Genomic DNA, 19,938 nt, shown 5'->3' with positions numbered 1-19,938 from the left:
AACGAGACCTGCGTTACCCATCTGGCAGATGGTCTCTGCGTTGACATGCTGGGAACAACCCAACCCATCCCATCGAATAATATATATAGTATTTTTACGTAAAAATACGCCAATGTCAAAATACAATGTACTCAAATCACAGCGGCTCGCTAAATTGAGGCGGTGTTACCTTTCTATTCGTGGGGGTCCATCGGTTAGGTTAGGCTCGGGCACTTTAGTATAACATTTTTGTGCCTTTGTGACAACTCAACTTTGTGGCTGGAAGATGAACCAGGATGTTGAGCGATCTAAGGCTTGAGGCTTGAGATCTAAGGCTTGAGCGCAGCAGAGATGCTCACAGACCTACTAGGGAAGAGCAGGACAGAAGTGTGCTGCTGGAGTGCGAGGCGTGATCATCCTCCCTAACACCGGAGATAGCGACATCCAGCCCGACCACCAGGAGGAGAGCCTAGCCAGATAGCCTCATATCGCCCATTTTCCTGACACATTCGGAACTGAAGTTTCCGCAGGGATCCGAGTAATAAAGCTGTCTTGGTGACGCGTTCTTTTCGCCACCTGTTCCGACAGATTTTTCAACTGTCTTTGTTGAAGCAGCTGATCAGAATAAGAAGGATAATCTATGAGAAAAAAGACGGAGAGGGATAACGGCTAAAGATGCTACGAAGAGAATGATAACGAGAGAGATATCTCGGAAATTGTCACACGCAGAGATGTGAAAACATTTTGTCGATATCGAGATATTTTTGGTATTTATTCTTATCAGTGGTTTTTTTCCTTAACAAACTCGACTTTTATTTGTAATATTTTAATATGAATTTGTGATGAGTTGCTCTTGATGTTGGCTTCTCAGCGGTTCTGGGTGCATCTTATGTTCACACACACACACACACACACACACACACACTCACACACACACACACACACACACACACACACACACACACACACACACACACACACACACACACACACACACACACACACACACACACACACACAAAATAGTTGGCGCCTGGTGGTTGAATGGACAGCGCGCTGGCTACGTCAACCTGTGGACCGGGGTTCAATTCCCGGCGCCTGCGGTAACAAATGGGCAGTTTCTTTCACCCTGATGCTCCTGTTACCTAGCAGTAAATAGGTTCCTGGGAGTTAGACAGCTGTTACGGGCTACGTCCTGTGGTGTGAATGTGGTGGGAAAAATGTTGACTGACAGTTGAGAGGCGGGCCGAAAGAGGCAGAGCTCAACCCCCGCAAGCACAACTAGGTGAATGTGTGCGTCCCAGAGACATTAGAAAGAATATTTTCAGTGTCAGAGTAGTTAACAAATGGAATGCATTAATTAGTGATATGGTGGAGGCTGACTCCATACACCATTTCAAATGTAGATTTGATAGAGCCCAGTAGGCTCGGGAAGCTGTACACTTGTTGATTGACAGTTTAGAGGTGGGACCAAAGAGCCAGAGCTCAACTCGCGCAAGCACAACTAGGTAAGTACAACTAGATGAGTACACACACTGGGTGAGAGAATACCTAACAAACAGAAATTTTTTTTAAATGATTTACAAAATTGGAGATTATATTTCCATTAATTTACAGGGAAAATTATTACATTTATATATATTTTATATAATTCTCAGTAAACAAATTTTCCATATCATCACCGAGCATGAGCCGTAAACCCCAAATGTTATACCTGATCCTGCCTCACAAGAACTTCAATATTTTGTCTACTGAGTAACCTTCCTGCCTGCCTATCCACACTCAAAAAATGTTATCAGAAAGTAGCATAATTATTGTATTCTTAATTTTCTTGCATTTTATGTCAATATGAAACATTAAAAACCTCATTAATTCCACTCTAATACTTGATCCACATAAAGCTTTAAGCGTGTCTAATCCAGTTTACAAGAACAACTTTCTGCTTATAGAAATAAAATATATGCATATTATTCTCAATTTCAGTACATTGGTCACATTTAGTGTCCTTAATGCCCAACATCAACAACCTATCATTAGTTGGAAGGGTCTCATGAATATAGCGATACAATAGCTCACGTTGTTTAGGGGCAATAAATTTAACATGAAGATTTGCCCATATTACTTGCCAGCTAAAGAGTGGATATGCCTCCTCTACTCTAGGAACTATATTTGGTAGTATAACATCATACACTTGTTTACTGTTCATCATTAAAAAACCTTCAGTATTACAAATCTGCTTGAGAACATCAATTGCACATGAATAAAAGTGCGGTGAAATAAAGGCAAGGTCAGTATACTCTGGCATATGTATCAAGGTCAGTATACTCTGGCATATGTATCAAGTAGCTAACACGTAATTTACAAAAGTAATTTCTTAGCGCATTTACACTATTCCTCTGCATTATCTTGTTTCTGAAGGTAACACATAAGATTGCCAATGACTTATGGTACACATTCAGTATTCCTATACCACCGTTTTTCTTACCTTTACATAGAGTAGTCCGTTTAATTGGTTGGTATCAACCATTCCATACATATCAAAAAATAGTTTTGTCAATTGGAAAGCTGTAAGACAAATACCCCACTTTAGACCAAATTTTACAATTGATTATTACAGCCTTCTGAAACAGGATTAATTTCCTATTTGACAATATATTCGTAGCTACTATTATATTTCCACATAGTACTTGCCAATTCGTAACCAATGTTATTCCATATGTTTTGCACCAGCAAATCCCGAGAGCTTTAATAGACTCTACTACCTTGACCCATGAACCTGTCAAGGTAACTTTATTACACCAACTGCCAAGCCTCATCATACACGTTTTGTTCTTGTTAATGACAGCACCTGTTGATCTCTCAAAAATAAACTGCCACCGAAATATCCAACACTCGGGTCTAGGCACTTTCGTTAACACGACATGATTCACTACACAAATGTATTACTGTCTGATATCTTAAGTACTTCCTAACACTGAAATTCAGAGATTATATCTCTGACAAATGCAAACCAGAGGTAGTATTACCCTCCCCCCTTCTGCAGATCTCTCAACCGCCTGGTAATTTAAAAATTAATATAAACAGCCAGCTGTACTGCCTGCTCCTGGACCCGATATTACCAATTGGCTTACAGCAGCTACCCCCCTTCACAAATTACAATATTTCAGGTATATACAACCTGTTCCATGTTTGTATCAAGCACTGCTCACAAGCGTGCAAATAAGCCACAAATCAGTTACATTAGGAGCCACTCGCCAGTGATATGAATGTGGCAACATCTTAAAGCCGATAGCGTGGACACACATCTGACCGTTAAGTCAGAGGTGTGTCCAGGCTCTCTGTTGGGTAAGTTAACTAAATCACGAACATTACTAAATCTAAAATTTATTATGGGGTATGTTGATTGTTTAAATTCACAAATATTGTAATCCATGAAAATGCTTAACCATGTAAGCACGCAACAATCAGTATATATGGAATTACCTGTCGATTCACTAATTAAGGCAGACACATGCTTCTATGTTAAATAGCGTCCATTAAGTAACATCATTATTGTTAATGTAATATGCAAATTACTTATAGCGCATCCGTGTCTAACTATGCATGTAAATTATTCCACTATTCTACTGGAAAGCAAATTTACATATTAGGATATGCAAGAACCCAGCCATCAGACTTGAGAAATTAACATGCAACAATTTAACTCAACATCATATAATAAGGTTAACTAAGCAGTGGGAAATAGAAAATAATCTAAAAAACATGGCCTAGGCCACCCACCGAAAGCAATTGCAATTAAAGTTATGATTAGGCTATCTTCTTGTTCAAAACCAGCCCGTTCTCAAAGCAAATCTTTAAGAACGAGGCACCGCCTCTTCAAACCACCTGGATAACTGCACAAAGAAATCACATTAACGTGATGTATCGATGAGGAAATCAGTAGGAGCCATAAGGAGGATTTGAATCTGAGTTGGGTACTCCCAGGCAACGCTCTTGGGTACTCCCAGGCAACGCTCTTGGGTACTCCCAGGCAACGCTCTATGTCTACACCACGGCATGGTCGAAAGTGTTTCAACCTGGGATTCAACTGCATCCTCTTAGGTTCCCGAGGGTTTCAAAAACCTAATCAGGGTTTCGCACAACGCCCCCATGAACTCTGGTTGTAGACTAGGAATTCTACCTCCTATGCTTCTCTTCAAGTGCACACTCAAAAAAAATCGTTCTGATTTTCTCACTGATACATCACGTTAATATGATTTTTTTGTGCATTTCAAGAGAGGCCCAGGAGGTAGAATTCCTAGACTACAAGCCAGAGTGCACGGGTGCGTTGTGTGAAACCCTGATTAGGTTTATGAAACCCTCAGAAACCTAAGAGGATGCAGTTGAATCCCAGGTTAAAACACTTTTGCGGTGTAGTGATCTTGAGCGTTGCCTGGGAGTACCCAGCACATAGATTCGAATCCTCCTTATAGCTCCTACTGATTATTAAATCTGAATAGTGATATTGATACTTGGGATGGTGTGAAAGGATATTAGAGTTCCAATAATAGTCTACTTGTAAACTTGCAAGTGAACCTTTGTCCTAAACAGGGAATATTCTCAAGTTATAACTTTATTGTATTTTAATTCGTTTGTTAAATATATAAAGTATATGCTAAACACATTTTCTTGTGTAAATAGTAAAAAAATTGGTTTTCCATAAATGAAAGTATCGGGGATACTCAAATAATTTTCAAATTCTATACTTCACATTTTTTAGAATATTAGTCTAAATATGAGGCATGGTTGTATGAAGGAAGTTCGAGATAAGTTGTGGAAGGCAGGTGCTTAAAGAACACTTTGGAAGAACCTATATTGGGATGGTTGTGGGGGGGATTATCCAGAAGGTGGGATGGTTGGCAGGAATTCAATTACTGAGCAGAAGCAAGAATCGGGCGCCAATTAAACTATAGCTATAAATATGTGACTTGGCTATTTATGTTCATAAACAAATGCCGGCGTTATGTACGTGAGCAGAAGGTCCTTTATTATACGCTCCAAACTTGCCTTTTTATAGCGGACATGTTTGCTTGAGGTGCCACCACACCAGCATCTTTGTGGCCCTTGCGGTGCCACTTGGCCAGTATCTTTGTGGCACTAGAAAATCGCTTGACTAAATTCGGTGTTAATGACACTTTGGATAATTTGTTGTGGAGAAAAGGAAAGGGGGGAGTGTGTTGACAAGGCTCCCACCAGCTTCACTGCTACTGACTTATGTATTTACGTATGTAGGTTAGCTTAGCATTTTAAAAACACCGATTCACCTTCAGTGGTTGATTGTTCAATAAACCTTTGAACTATATGTTTAACACATCTCTGACCCTGTCCATGGAGGACAGAAGAAAATGTATATATGCTGGTTAGCATTGTAACTGTGTGGCCACGTTTGTGGTAGAAAATAATAATAATAATAATAATAATAATAGTAATAAAAACTGCTACTGACTCCACCAACACTCTTACTAGTGTCTATTAATATTACTGTTTGAAAACAATTATAGAAGAGCAAATTACACTAAAGAAAGTCACTTATTTTTTTTTCTAATCAAGACTGAAACTTGACCATGTTTCGGGAGGCAGAGGTTGCGAGTAGTGGTCGAGGAAGAACCGGGAAAGCCAGAGGCCGCTCTAGGAGGACCCCGGTGTAAAAGGTGACCATATTAATCCCTCTCACACATACTTGTTCTTGACGTTGTCTTCTGTTTGAATACAAACATTATACTAATGTTTCGAAATTATGCAAATTATACAAACATTCGCTTCACAGTAGAGCGTCCAGCGCGCGCGAGCATACACACACACACACACACACACACACACACACAGCTATTAACACTTGTCAAATTACCAATTGGAGATCGACAACTGAGCACAAATAACACATTCCACTCCTGCAGCCTCTCAACGTTGGGAGGCGCCTGGTGGCCCATTAGTGATTTGTGTGTGTGTATTTACCATTTAATATTTGTGCCTGCAGAATCGAGCTGTTAGCTCTTGGACCCCGCCTTTCGAACCAATCTATTTTTCCTCTATTATGTCTACTACATGTATTTCTATCTAACACGCGTACACAAACACAAACACACACACATATACACACACATATATCCCCAGGGAGGTGCCCGGAGCAGCCGTCTAACTCTCGGGTACCTATTTACTGCTAGGTGAACAGGTGCACCAGGGCGAAAGAAACTCTACCCATTTTGTTTCTCGCCGGCGCCGGGAATCGAACCCCGGTTCACAGGATTACGTGTACAGCGTGCTGTCCATTCAGCCACCAGCGCCCTACCAGTGTGTGTGTGTGTGTGTGGTAGGTCGCTTATGTATATCGCGAACAGGACGGGCTCCACAGCAAGGATGGGTTTTTTGTTTCCCTTGGAAACAAATAAATATCAATTATGATTTAGAAAGCATTAAGCTATAGCGCTCTGTCCGGATTTATGTTACCCGCCGATTTCTGTTACTCAATAGAAAACGTTTTTAGAACTCCTGACCTGCTATCTTTGGACGAATCGCCTTGTTGTCAGATTTTGAAGACCTTCTGGTAATCATATTAATTTAAAAAAAATCTCGTATCCTTTGCAATATCTTACCTTTCAATCATCTCATTTTCTGTAGTTACCAAAGTAGTTTTTCGCGTGGAATTGTGTCATTTTCTTCTTCAATAAATGAAGTCTTCCTCAGTGCTTTTTATCTTTCGTTCTATATATATATATATATATATATATATATATATATATATATATATATATATATATATATATATGCATCACTGATGCCTCTCTCCAGTGCTTTTACGACACGCGCTTTTAATATATTAAAAGAAGCATTTTCAAATGTTATTTTTATTTTCTGCTGATTCCCACCAACTTTTGTTAAACCAAGTATTTTTGTTTAATTGTTCCTGACAGCAGTTTCAGCGTTAAACAGTTTTGTGTCGTATATATTACAGAAGTTGTCAGACTGCTTAAATCATTGCCTGGTAACTGGTGGTCCAGTATAGTGCCTAGTAACTGTGGTCCAGTATAGTGCCTAGAAACTGTGGTCCAGTATAGTGCCTAGAAACTGTGGTCCAGTATAGTGCCTAGAAACTGTGGTCCAGTATAGTGCCTAGAAACTGTGGTCCAGTATAGTGCCTAGTAACTGTGGTCCAGTATAGTGCCTAGAAACTGTGGTCCAGTATAGTGCCTAGTAACTGTGGTCCAGTATAGTGCCTAGAAACTGTGGTCCAGTATAGTGCCTAGTAACTGTGGTCCAGTATAGTGCCTAGTAACTGTGGTCCAGTATAGTGTCTAGTAACTGTGGTCCAGTATAGTGCCTAGTAACTGTGGTCCCGTGTAGTGCCTAGTAACTGTGGTCCAGTATAGTGCCTAGTAACTGTGGTCCAGTATAGTGCCTAGTAACTGATGGTCCAGTATAGTGCCTAGTAACTGTGGTTCAGTATAGTGCCTAGTAACTGTGGTCCAGTATTGTGCCTAGTAACTGGTGGTCCAGTATAGGGCCTTGTAACTGTGGTACAGTATAGGACCTAGTAACTGGTGGTCCAGTATAGGACCTAGTATAACTGGTGGTCCAGTATAGGACCTAGTATAACTGGTGGTTCAGTATAGGACCTAGTATAACTGGTGGTCCTGTAAAATTTGTCTGAGAAACTTCTATAGGCTAGTGTTTCTATTTAAAATTTCGCTCCTTCCTCTTCCTCATGAACCCCAATCATTCTTTTTCAAAATTTGAGTTTATTTTCTTACCAACACCTGGTCTAGGATGGACAAAACATTACTGCATTATATTCATGTTACTTCTAACATTTATATGCATAACTCTAATCATGGTTAAGTGCAGAAGCTTATTGGACCGTTTATAATTCTAGCCTAATAAATCACCCAGGTTGTCATTTTTGTTCAACTCCCCAACTGTAATGTATTTGCCTTCGTCATGGCTGGCTGGCTCTAAGCAGCATATTGCGTTATTCTCGTTGTATCTTATTAAATTGACGTATTTGAAGGTTAAAAATACGAGTTTATCTCCTTGTTATTGTTATCTGTTCTGCTGGAATTTCTGCACTCTTGGTTATGCATTGCCATTGTGTATTCTTTCGTGTGTGTGTCTACACTGTTTACCTGTTTGTGCGTGTATGTTGTCGTGTGTAAATAAATATGCCCGTATACTTTATTATATCAATACATATATTCATTAGAACATGGAAACGGGGATTCAGTGTTTCCATTTTCTTCACACGCGAGACTGTCCTTCGACACACTTTCACCCCACTACCAAAACATTGTTGGTGTGGTGTAGCCTACAGCACCACGGGTATGTGTGTGTGGTCTGGGGATGGTGATTGTGGTGCGGTGTTTCTGGCGCTCGTAGGTGGAGGCAGTGACTGTGGCGGTGATTGCTTTGGTGGTGGTGGTGGATCATTGTAGGGGTGGTGGCTATGGTGGTGGTCTGGGTTCAATAGTGTTGGAAGTGGTGGTCTTGGCGGAGGTGGTTAATGTTTGTTAGTTATTGAGGTGGTGGTAGTGGTTCGACAGTGATGGTCTTGGCAGTGATGGTGGTCGTTGGTCGTGTTGTTGCTTAAGCGGTGATGGTGGTAGTTGTGATCGTAGTATATCGGTGGGGATTTTCTGTGCTTCCTTTCGATATCTGCAACGATGGTGTGGAACGACGGCCCTAGTGATAACAGTAGCATCAAAATGATTCAAGAATACAGTAAGGCCCGATACTGCAGTATTTGTGGAATGGATGGGAGTATTTTGTTGGAGAGAACGGCTATAGGGTGCGTGTGTATTTACTATTTGTGCCTGCAGGATCCAGCTGTGAGTTCTTGGATTCCGCCTTTCCGTTAGTTCTTGGTTCTTGGACTCCGCCTTTACAATCGTCGGTTGCATAATGAACTGACTCCCGACTTAGTTCTCATTTTCATATCTACAACATATATTTCTCTATAACACGCATACACACACACACACACACACACACACACACACACACACACACACACACACACACACACACACACACACACACACACACACACACACACACACACATCCACATCCACATTTCCAGGATGAAGCCCGTAGCAGCTATGTAACTCCCAGACATCTATATTTACTGCTAGGTGAACAGAGCCATCAGGTGAAAGGCAGAAATAAATTGCCCGTTTGTTTCTGCCTCTACATTGACCTTAACTAAAATGTCTACTGATTCGGGTTGTTTAAAACATTCGCTGCCAAACATTGACTCTCTCCTCCCTCTCTCGCCCCTTCTCTCCTCCTCTCTTCACAAATACCATGACCCTACGCACAGCTTTGATCCCTAACTGACCCTGAACGCCTCCCTTAGCCTGATTAAGCAGCTGTGCCGCGTCTTAGCGCCAACCTAAGAAGTATTGAAGATACACAACCTCTCCTCTCTACGCAAAGTGAGTGAGAGAGAGGGGGGGGGGGGGGATTGAGCTCAGACGCCCGGCCTCAAAGCATAGAATATATATTTTGAAATTTTCTGCTATCTTATACTCCGGGTTGGGGGGTTGAGGGATATTCCACTGACGCACCGAGACAGTGATGGCTGATGCTTTACGCTCGACGCTTCTGGTGCCGATACGTGGAGTAAATATATATAAGTATACGACCTAACGGGGTTTGAAATTCAAATTTAAGATGGGCAACGTATCATGAAGGCGTCGATTGGTCTCTCTTTTGTCTCTCTTTCTCTCTTCCGGATTTCTTCGCTTTCGCTTCTCCTAAATCTTTGCTGGTACAACTCCCTCGCTCTACTTTCCCCTTCTTCATCACCTACGGCTCCCCCTCTGTCTATGGCTCCCCTATCTGGCTCCCCCTATCTGGCTCCCCCTATCTCTCTGTCTCTGCATGACTCTAAGCTGCCCTTGTCCTCAGCTTCGGTCTCTACCTATCTCTCACTCTCTCTCCTCTCTTTCCTTTCCTGATCTCCATTTTTTGTGTGGTTTGTATTGATATGACTTGGAGATATTAATATATAAAATGAGATAAAATGTTCTTTATCTCTCTCTCTCTCTCTCTCTCTCTCTCTCTCTCTCTCTCTCTCTCTCTCTCTCTCTCTCTCTCTCTCTCTCTCTCTCTCTCTCTCTCTCTCTCTCTCTCTCTCTCCCTCCCTCCCTCCCTCCCTCCCTCCCCCTCCCCCTCCCTCCCCCTCTCTCCCCCTCTCTCCCTTCTCTCTCCCTCCTCTCTCCCTCCTCTCTCCCTCCCTCCCCCCCCCCCAGCAGTGAGGTGTGTTATGCCGGTCTGAGGAAGCCGCCACACACAATTCGAGCTGGCTTAACACAGTTACCAGGCAAATGCGGTCGATCCGGCTTGCAGGGTCCGGGCGAGACTGGTGGAGCGCACGGTGGCGCGAACTCTAGTGGGGGAGGTAATGTTGTTTTTGTGCACCGCCCTCAACACATGTTTTTCATGTGTTAGTGGTTACCTTTGTTTGGGGAATGTGAGTGTGTCCACTGTGAGTGTGTCCACTGGAGCCTAACCACTTGTTAGAGTGAAAGTGGGGTTTATGTGGTAATTTGTTGAAGGTGTGTGTGTGTGTGTGTGTGTGTGTGTGTGTGTGTGTGTGTGTGTGTGTGTGTAGGGTGTAGGTGTCATAGGGTAGTCTTTGTCTACCCTATGAATTTCTTTGAGAATCTTGTGTATGTGTGCACGTGTAATTACCTAGGTGTAATTACCTAAGTGTAGTTACTTAAGTGTAGGTACAGGATGAGAGTTACGCTCGTGGTGTCCCATCTTCCCAGCACTCTTTGTCATATAATGCTTTGAAACTACTGACGGTCTTGGCCTCCACCACCTTCTCACTTAGTTTGTTCCAACCGTCTACCACTACCATATATATATATATATATATATATATATATATATATATATATATATATATATATATATATATAATGTATATATAAAATATATATTATATATATTAATCCTGATTCTCCGAACAAGCAGAAGAGAAAGCATTGACAAAATTTTCAATTTGGAATTCCGAAGGTGAGACCACTTGTATTTGCCGGGCCGCTGCCTCTTTTTACTGTTCCTCGTTTGCTTTTGTGTTTGTGGATCGTGGCGTTCTGCAAGTGTGTGTTTGTGGGGCGTGGTGCACTGTATGTGTGTGTTTGTGGGGCGTGGTGCACTGTATGTATGTGTTTGTGGGGCGTGGTGCACTGTATGTGTGTGTTTGTGGGGCGTGGTGCACTGTATGTATGTGTTTGTGGGGCGTGGTGCACTGTATGTGTGTGTTTGTGGGGCGTGGTGCACTGTATGTGTGTTTGTGGGGCGTGGTGATGTGTTTGTGGGGCGTGGTGCACTGTATGTGTGTGTTTGTGGGGCGTGGTGCACTGTATGTGTGTGTTTGTGGGGCGTGGTGCACTGTATGTATGTGTTTGTGGGGCGTGGTGCACTGTATGTATGTGTTTGTGGGGCGTGGTGCACTGTATGTATGTGTTTGTGGGGCGTGGTGCACTGTATGTATGTGTTTGTGGGGCGTGGTGCACTGTATGTGTGTGTTTGTGGGGCGTGGTGCACTGTATGTATGTGTTTGTGGGGCGCGGTGCACTGTATGTATGTCTTTGTGGGGCGTGATGTACTGTATGTATGTGTTTGTGGGGCGTGGTGCACTATATGTGTGTGTTTGTGGGGCGTGGTGCACTATATGTGTGTGTTTGTGGGGCGTGGTGCACTATATGTGTGTGTTTGTGGGGCGTGGTGCACTATATGTGTGTGTTTGTGGGGCGTGGTGCACTGTATGTATGTGTTTGTGGGGCGTGGTGCACTGTATGTATGTGTTTGTGGGGCGTGGTGCACTGTATGTATGTGTTTGTGGGACATATACGTGATAGGATGAAGGTGTGTTTTCCTGGGGTTGGTATTTGTGACTGAATGACCAAGATGGATAACAGTTTGCTTGGCTCTGAGAAGCAGACTGTTTATTGTCAGCGTCTTGGTAGGATGGAACGAAGTTTCAAGGGCTGAAGTGATGAACTAATAAACAAATCTGAATTAGCACTAGATATGATTTACAAAAACAAGGTAATGGGGGTGTGTAGTTGTCACAGGCATCTGGGGTTTAATTACAGACTTGGAAGGCATTACTTTTATAGTTCAGCACCAGTCTTAAAGAAGTGGGACTTGTCTGTGGATGGAGTGGCGCCGGGCGACCTTAGCGGGCTCTCTTGAAGAAGTAGTCAGTAGGACTTTAATGTGTTAGAAACTAGTATACTGGATGTGAACATGAACGATAAGAACTAAACATTATGTAAACATCAAGGTGGAAACGAAAGTTGTGAAGAGATTGTGAAATGTTTGGAGGAAAATATAAGCTGCAGACGGGTTCATAACCAAACACAAACAGTAGGAATGTTAGAAATTGTAATTCGCGAGTTAAGTTCACTTGTCCGCACAGAAACAATGGATATTATTGCGCTAACGTAAACATGGATGAATGTTTACGACCAGAATGAATGAATTCTGGTCGTAAACAGTCTGGTCATTCATTCTTGAATGACCAGACGGTTGGCTGGTCTTAGACTTTGTGGTCGTGAATACCTCGTACATATGGTAGAATTATCACCATAGGCACCAAATGATATTGTACTTTAAGCATCTTTAAAAGTTATATTCAGATTAAGGACTCATTAATCAATAACAGAAAATAATGCTATAATGTATTATATATATATTACATCCCTTGCAAACCTTTGGTAATGTATACAGTGACCTTTCGGACATATCTTTTGTACGTAAAGAAATTAGTCAACAAGTAATCCTTTAACCAGTTAATGGTAAGCCACTGCTAGAGTGGTTTACCATTAACTAATTCCTCTAGCAGTTAGAGGAATTAAGATAAGAAAATATATCTTCAAACTGCATTAGGTAAAGATAGGTAAAACAGGTACTCTACTGACACGAGGCCAGCAGGCATACATTCCACCTTACCTCGGGCTTCAAGACAACCCTGGAACCAGGAGCAGACGCAAAATTACCCGGATAGTCAGATTTGCATAAATGGTTGGACATGTAAACAGGCGCCATCATCATTATCATCTCACGACGAGCACAGGGGAAAAAACACTAAGAAAGTTCTGGCACAGAGAAGTAAGGAAAGAACGCTGCAGGGAAAAACGGGTGAGAAGAGAGGGAAAGTTTGCACGAGGGAGGCGAAGAGGAAGAAAAAGAGGGAAAATAATTATGGTGATATTTATACATATAAAATGTACACACGCGCGCGCACGCGCGCTCTCGCACACACACACACACACACACACACACACACACACACACACACACACACACACACACACACAACACACACACACACACACACACACACACACACACACACACACACACACACACACACGTCTTGGTTAGTATATAAGCTCACAACGGAGCTCTCTGTCAGGGGGAAGAAAAGCCGGGATGGCGTTAATGTAGGAAAGGAGTAGGGAGAAATTTGGAATAAAAGAACGTTGATAAAGAGAGATACAGAGAGGAAGAGTCAGAATAAAAATATGAAAAAGTGGATGAAGTAAAAGAAAAGAAATACGAAAAACAAGTGGAATAGAATGAGGAAGGGGAAAGGAGACGGAGACATAAAAGGAAAGTGAAGTGGAGGAGAAAGCGAGAGGAAGGAAAATCACAGAAAGAAATAGTGTAAAGGAGGAAGAAGTAGAGTGGAAGAGGTGTAGTGCGAATAGAAGGAAGAGTGTGTGGAGGAGGAGGTGGAGGTGGGGGATAGTGGAGTGGTGGTGTGGAGGAGGAGGTGGAGTTCGGGGGGGGGGGGGGATAGTGGAGTGGTGGTGTGGAGGAGGAGGTGGAGTTCGGGGGGGGATAGTGGAGTGGTGGTGTGGAGGAGGTGGAGTGGGGGGGGGATAGTGGAGTGGTGGTGTGGAGGAGGAGGGAACGTCCAAGTGCAGGCAGCAAGTGGACAAAGAGATATTGGTGGTGGTGGTGTGAGCTTTGTCCAAACATTAGTTGACCCTTGAGAGACCAGAGTAGTCAGTGGGGGTGTGTGAGTGCCCCATCTGGGCCCTGTAAGTCAGTGAGGGGTGTGTGAGTGTCCCATCTGGCCCCTGTAAGTCAGTGGGGGTGTGTGAGTGTCCCATCTGGGCCCTGTAAGTCAGTGGGGGTGTGTGAGTGCCCCATCTGGGCCCTGTAAGTCAGTGGGGGGTGTGTGAGTGTCCCATCTGGCCCCTGTAAGTCAGTGGGGGTGTGTGAGTGTCCCATCTGGGCCCTGTAAGTCAGTGGGGGTGTGTGAGTGTCCCATCTGGGCCCTGTAAGTCAGTGGGGGTGTGTGAGTGTCCCATCTGGGCCCTGTAAGTCAGTGGGGGTGTGTGAGTGTCCCATCTGGGCCCTGTAAGTCAGTGGGGGGTGTGTGAGTGTCCCATCTGGGCCCTGTAAGTCAGTGGGGGGTGTGTGAGTGTCCCATCTGGCTCCTGTAAGTCAGTGGGGGGGGTGTGAGTGCCCCATCTGGCCCCTGTAAGTAAGTAAGGATCTGTGAGTGTTCCATCCGGCCCCTGTAAGTCAGTGGGGATCTGTGAGTGTCCCATCTGGGCCCTGTAAGTCAGTGGGGGTGTGTGAGTGTCCCATCTGGCTCCTGTAAGTCAGTGGGGGTGTGTGAGTGTCCTATCTGGCCCCTGTAAGTCAGTGGGGGTGTGTGAGTGCCCCATCTGGGCCCCTGTAAGTCAGTGGGGGTGTGTGAGTGCCCCATCTGGGCCCCTGTAAGTCAGTGGGGGTGTGTGCGTGTCCCATCTGGGCCCTGTAAGTCAGTGGGAGTGTGTGAGTGTCCCATCTGGGCCCCTGTAAGTCAGTGGGGGTGTGTGAGTGCCCCATCTGGGCCCCTGTAAGTCAGTGGGGATCTGTGAGTATCCCATCTGGGCCCTGTAAGTCAGTGGGGATCTGTGAGTGTCCCATCTGGGCCCTGTAAGTCAGTGGGGGTGTGTGAGTGTCCCATCTGGCTCCTGTAAGTCAGTGGGGGTGTGTGAGTGTCCCATCTGGCCCCTGTAAGTCAGTGGGGGTGTGTGAGTGCCCCATCTGGGCCCTGTAAGTCAGTGGGGGTGTGTGCGTGTCCCATCTGGCCCCTGTAAGTCAGTGGGAGTGTGTGAGTGTCCCATCTGGGCCCCTGTAAGTCAGTGGGGGTGTGTGAGTGCCCCATCTGGGCCCTGTAAGTCAGTGGGGGTGTGTGAGTGTCCCATCTGGGCCCCTGTAAGTCAGTGGGGGTGTGTGAGTGCCCCATCTGGGCCCCTGTAAGTCAGTGGGGGTGTGTGAGTGTCCCATCTGGGCCCTGTAAGCCAGTGGGGGGTGTGTGAGTGTCCCATCTGGGCCCCTGTAAGTCAGTGGGGGGTGTGTGAGTGTCCCATCTGGGCCCCTGTAAGTCAGTGGGGGTGTGTGAGTGCCCCATCTGGGCCCCTGTAAGTCAGTGGGGGTGTGTGAGTGTCCCATCTGGGCCCTGTAAGTCAGTGGGGGTGTGTGAGTGTCCCATCTGGGCCCTGTAAGTCAGTGGGGATCTGTGAGTGTCCCATCTGTCCCCTGTAAGTCAGTGGAGATCTGTGAGTGTCCCATCTGTCCCCTGTAAGTCAGTGGAGATCTGTGAGTGTTCCATCTGTCCCCCTGTAAGTCAGTGGAGATCTGTGAGTGTTCCATCTGTCCCCTGTAAGTCAGTGGGATATGTTCAACAGCTGCTAGTCTCCAGAAGTGGGTATTAAGCCCCATTGTTCCTCAGCCTTTGCCTCTCTTACCCAATTCATCACGACAGAGACCACATTTTGCATAGACATATATTCTGTGTAACGTAGCTTGTATTTATGTGGTGGAGTGGGTATATTGGAGACGTATTGAGGTGTTTAATGTTTTATGCAGGTGTTTTAAGGGACTGGTATTGGGGAGGGGGTGTGGGGGCAGGTGTTGGTGGGGGGGGCAGGTGTTGAGCTGCTGTTATTGTTATTGTTTTGTCTCTGTTGCTGTGAGTGAAGAGATCTACAGAATTGTTATATATCTTCCTGCTGTGTGGACTAGGTCTCTGTCTCTGTCGCTCTCTCTCTCTCTCTCTCTCTCACTCTCTCTCTCTCTCTCTCTCTCTCTCTCTCTCTCTCTCTCTCTCTCTCTCTCTCTCTCTCTCTCTCTCTCTCTCTCTCTCTCCCTCTCTCTCTCTCTCTCTCTCTCTCTCTCTCTCTCCCTCTCTCTCCCTCTCTCTCTCCCTCCCTCCCTCTCTCTTCGTCTGTCGAGCTGAAGCCGTAAAATATGAAATGTTGAGAGGAGAGTCATGTTAAAGGCGACACACTACAGAGGTCTCCGCTGCACAGGTCAATACGTAGATAAGTACAAAGGTCACTGGAAAGGCCACTTCCCAGGTCAATGCTCAGCTTATCATGACGGTCAATATGCAAGTCCATCTTAGGGCATAACTCATATTATGTACATTATTAGTTGACACGTCGTCCAGTTGGTCAATATATTTATCAGGTCAAATAAACTGATCGCTGTAATTTTGCATTTGAAAGTACATATCTTTATGTAGGATATTATATATAAGCAAATAATAAATAGGTTATAAATACATATACAAATTATTATACGTTTATTTCCCAAGATCAAGAATACAGATTTGTGTATATTATCCACCATATTCAATATTTTTTTGTATAATATATTACCTTAGAGATGAGGACCTTGACCCATCCATGTTGGGCACGTAACCTACAGCAGTAACCGTGTAAAGTTGTGGAAGGTTAAGCCCCAAATGTCTTGCCTCCAACCTCAGACAGGAATTCTATTGTGTATATATATATATATATATTGTGACGGTAACGCGTTGGTGTTCGGCTGTTTAAGGCTAGGGGTATGGCCTCGTCACATAGTTATAAAAAAAAAGAAAAAAATGGAACTTCGTCTGTGGTAAGGTAAGGAGAAGACACACAAAACACAAGTAAATTTTAACAATGAAATTTTAATTACGTTAAATAAATCAAAACATGAATAAAATGGACAAACAAATTCTTATAATAAAATCAATCAATCAAAATAATAAGAATAATTAAATGACACAATGAAAAGTTACGTTAAGGCAAAATAACAAGAAGTGCAACACAAAATTAAATGGGGGGTGCTGGAATATTGGCTTTAAGCTATCACCTCTCTCAGTACACGCTAACGTCTAGCCGGGAGGAGTGATAACCACGAAAGCACTGAACATTCTGAGGTCTGAGGTCGTGGCGACCCCAGACATCAAGTAGTATGGGGGGGGGGGCGAGTGCAGGTGCAGCCAGACCGGCGACCAATCAGCGGGGCCGGTAGCGATCAACGAGTAGTTTGGCGGTTTGAGTCTGAACAGGTGTCTCTGGCTGCAACGTTTTGCGCTCTGGCAAGCCTTGCTGGTGTTGTTGTCGTTGTTGGACATTTCTTCCATAGTAGTTTTATATAACCACAACGACGTAATTGTGGAGGGAAGAGCAGGCTCAATCTCTTGAAGGAGATTATCGTCACAATATATATATATATATATATATATATATATATATATATATATATATATATATATATATATATATATATATATATATATATATATATATGTCGTACCTAGTAGCCAGAATGCACTTTTCAGCCTACTATGCAAGGCCTGATTTGCCTAATAAGCCAAGTTTTCTTGAATTAATATATTTTCTCTACTTTTTTTCTTATGAAATGATAAAGCTACCCATTTCATTATGTATGAGGTCAATTTTTTTTATTTTAGTTAAAATTAACGTAGATATATGACCAAACCTAACCAACCCTACCTAACCTAACCTAACCTATCTTTATAGGTTTGATTCGGTTAGGTAGCAGAAAAAGTTAGGTTAGGTTAGGTTAGGTAGGTTTGGTAGTCGAAAAAACATTAATTCATGAAAACTTGGCTTATTAGGCAAATCAGGCCTTGCATAGTAGGCTGAGAAGTGCGTTCTGGCTACTAGGTACGACATATATATATATATATATATATATATATATATATATATATATATATATATATATATAAAGAGATAGATTAGATAGATAGATTAGATAGATATATCCATTAGATATGCTAAAGTTACATCAATGATTCTCCAAACATTTTTGGTTGGTTATTCTTGTCTGCGGAAACAGCAGCCATTTCAAAATGCTGACAGAATCAACGCCATAGTTTCAATTAGGGAGTTTTATTTGTTCTCATCACGGCTGTTGTGTGTGTTTTCGTGTTTTTTTTTTTGTGTGTGGTAATTTCGTTGCTGCCGGAAATTCAATACTGCTATTTTTTCTGTGAAGTTTATGTTTATGTATTTATTTTGTTTTTGTTGTTACGATTGGAATGCATGTTTACAGATACACACATACATAAACACACTCATACACACACACACACACTCACACACACACACCAGCGAGACATGACAAGGGAGGAGAGAGCCGTGGCGGCAGAAGCAAGGAAGAGGCGCAGGGCGAGAGAGGAAAACCAGGAAGTCACAGCTCCCAACACAACACCCCCAGAGGCGAGGGGGGAACCCACAACCAGCTACCCAGTAACACCAGAAGGGAGGACAACCCCGCCTCCCTCCTCTGCATAGAAAACCCCCCTACCCCAAACCCTCCCTGCCCCCACTCAAAAGTTCAGCCAAATCTCCCTCCCCCCACACCCAATCCCCACCCTTCTACCCCTCCCCTCCTCCCGAGTCCTCCCTCCCCCCCTTTCCTTCCCGTCCTCCCTCCCCTTTCACCCCATCCCTCCCTGTCCCTCCCCCTTCACTGGATCCCCCGCCCCTCATTCCAGTATCCTCTGAGATCCTGTTACCCACCTCACAGGTCCTCACACCCATGGAACAGCCTCCCCCACCAGCAGAACACTCACCAAGGAGGCGATTTGAGAAGGGACAGAAGAAAGTGAGCCTCAAAGCGATGTACACTAACATAGATGGAATTACAAATAAAGCAAATGAGCTTGGAGAACTGGTACTAGAGGAAAACCCAGACATAATAGCCCTCACAGAAACAAAGATCACGAAAACAATAACAAATGCAGTGTTTCCACAGGACTATTATGTTATGCGGAAAGAGAGGGAAGGAAGAGGTGGGGGTGGTGTAGCTCTGCTGGTAAGAAAAGGCTGGGATTTTGAGGAGATGGATATTCAGGGCTGTGAAGGTTTCAGTGACTACATAGCAGGTACTGTAACAAATGGAGGGAAAAAAATTATAGTCGCAGTCATATATAATCCACCACCAAATGACAGAAGACCTAGACAGGAATATGATAGAAACAACATGGCCACCATTAACATAATAGAAAGAGCAGCTTCTGTTGCTAGCAGGAATGGATCTGGACTACTAATTATGGGAGACTTCAACCATGGGAAGATAGATTGGAAGAACAGAGACCCGCATGGAGGACCAGAAACATGGAGAGCTAAGCTGCTGGACGTGGCAACAAGAAACTTTCTAAGCCAGCATACCAAAGAGCCAACAAGAATGAGAGGAGAAGATGAACCAGCAATGCTTGATTTGATATTTACCCTAAATGAATGGGATATAAGGGAAGTTAAGATGGAAGCGCCCTTGGGAATGAGTGACCACAGTGTATTGAACTTTGAGTACCTGGTAGAGCTAGGACTTATCTCCCCCCAAAAAGAACTAGGAATCAAAAGGCTGGCATACCGAAAGGGGAATTATGAACAGATGAGAAGTTTCCTAAGTGAATTACCTTGGGACACAGACCTCAGAGACAAGTCTGTACAGGGTATGATGGACTATGTTACCCAAAAGTGTCAGGAGGCAGTAAACAGGTTCATCCCGGCCCAAAGGGAAAAATCCGAGAAGCAACAAAAGAATCCATGGTATAATAGGGCATGTATGGAAGCGAAGAAACTGAACAAGAAGGCGTGGA

At 43.7% G+C, this 19,938-nt stretch overlaps 1 long non-coding RNA gene across 1 annotated transcript in view; it reads left to right on the top strand.

Annotated features, from left to right (window-relative positions):
- Positions 1 to 19,938, top strand: part of LOC138362694 (uncharacterized) — a 166,496-nt gene that overhangs the window by 16,659 nt on the left and 129,899 nt on the right. The gene's annotated exons all lie outside the window — the stretch shown is intronic.

Source organism: Procambarus clarkii, chromosome 9 (assembly GCF_040958095.1).
Source record: "Procambarus clarkii isolate CNS0578487 chromosome 9, FALCON_Pclarkii_2.0, whole genome shotgun sequence".
NCBI lineage: Eukaryota > Metazoa > Arthropoda > Malacostraca > Decapoda > Cambaridae > Procambarus > Procambarus clarkii.
This window is presented reverse-complemented; position numbering and strand designations above follow the sequence as displayed.